The sequence below is a fragment of the Brassica oleracea genome, chromosome C3 (genome assembly GCF_000695525.1).
Source record: "Brassica oleracea var. oleracea cultivar TO1000 chromosome C3, BOL, whole genome shotgun sequence".
Lineage (NCBI taxonomy): Eukaryota > Viridiplantae > Streptophyta > Magnoliopsida > Brassicales > Brassicaceae > Brassica > Brassica oleracea.
The window spans coordinates 46,988,776-46,990,373 of record NC_027750.1 but is presented as its reverse complement, the minus strand read 5'-3'; positions in this window follow the sequence as shown (position 1 = coordinate 46,990,373).

The following is a 1,598-nucleotide window of genomic DNA, read 5'->3' as shown; positions in this document are numbered from 1 at the left end:
TGATCACAACAAACTCTTAACGTCCTAAACAGACTTAGCCATCTCGTAGAGATGACTCTCGTACATCCGACACAAGGATAATAGCGCTATAAGAGAAACCCCAAATTTTTGGTCAGCACTTCCAGGAGGCTTAAAAATTATCCTGGGAGAGATGCTCGGTTCCAACCATACAAGTCGTATAAGCCAAGAACCTATCGTAGACTTTAAATCGGTATGAAATCAGGATGAAACTGAAACGAGATACGTAAGTCGAATTAGTCATCGCACCCTCTAAAACCAGGAGTAAACCTAGGTCTTGCCCTAAACCCAGCGCACTGGTCTCTAACATCTCTAGGCATATTATCAAAAACCTTGATACGAGATCCCAAAATTTGTCTCTTTGCCAAAATTCGAACGTCTTCAGAAACCCCTCAAGTTTACACACTGCGGAAAACTCTCGAAACAGATCACGGATATAGCAGTTCACACAGAGTTAGATTACGAGATGACAACTCGTAGTCTTCCTTCTACACCCATATAAAATGCCATCGGCAGCAACACGCCTGATAACCTCTACATAAAAACCAGACCGTAAAGGTCTCGCTGGAAAACTAGTCATACAAACCTTAACTCCAAGACGAACTACGAAAGGCTTGATCCTTTCAACAAGGGTACGTAGGCAGCCGTCATATGGCGCAGCCCCAATCTTACCGCGTTCTACTTTTAGAAGAGCGAGAAGACCACTTACCACAGACCTTTTCCACCATTAATTTCGCCTAACTCACCTAACTTGCCAAGCCACTCGCTAAAACCTTACGCTAGAAGCTCATGGTTCTAACGAGCTGGGGGACTAACTGTTGGGGTCAAAATCGGTCACGACGGAATCAATGTCTGAAAGTCCATTGTTGGTGTCAAAAACGGTTACGACGAAGTTAACATCCAAATCTCCGCAAAATACAAGTATGAGTGCCTTTCCGCGACAAATTGTACTTCGTCAAAAGAATGTCGCGGCATACGTCCTTGAAATAAAACCTTGTTCAAACCCTGTTTGGATCAAACACAAGCTATCCCAAGGCAACGGAAACGGATCTGAGCCAGCCGCGGATAGGTTCGAATGTGACGGTCGGAACACAGATAGACCAAGCTCAGTCACTACGTAACTACCGCACACACACACTGCCCGGTCGCTACGCAGCGACCGAACGTCCATCCCGCTCGGTCGCTACGTAGCGACCGAGCGTCCTTTCCGCTCGGTCGCTACGTAGCGACCGAGCTCAAGCCAAGCTCGCTCGCTACGTAACGACCGAACGTCCGTTCCGCTCGATCGCTACGTAGCAACCGAGCTCTTCCGAAACGTCGATACGACGCGAGTCCATGCATTCTCGTCTACCCTTCGATGCTATCTCCCGAAGACCGTAGCAAACCCGTTTCATGTTTTCCGCCATTCAAAGTCATCGATCAAACTTTGCGGGAAAACTCACGGAAAGTTCGTTCTTTATCGAAAGAAGCCTTAATAAACGCTTCGAGTTGTAGCGACCGAGCTCGAGCCAAGCTCGATCGCTACGTAGCAACCGAGCAAGGCATGACTCGAAGCCCACCTTACGATTTCTTAACCAGCA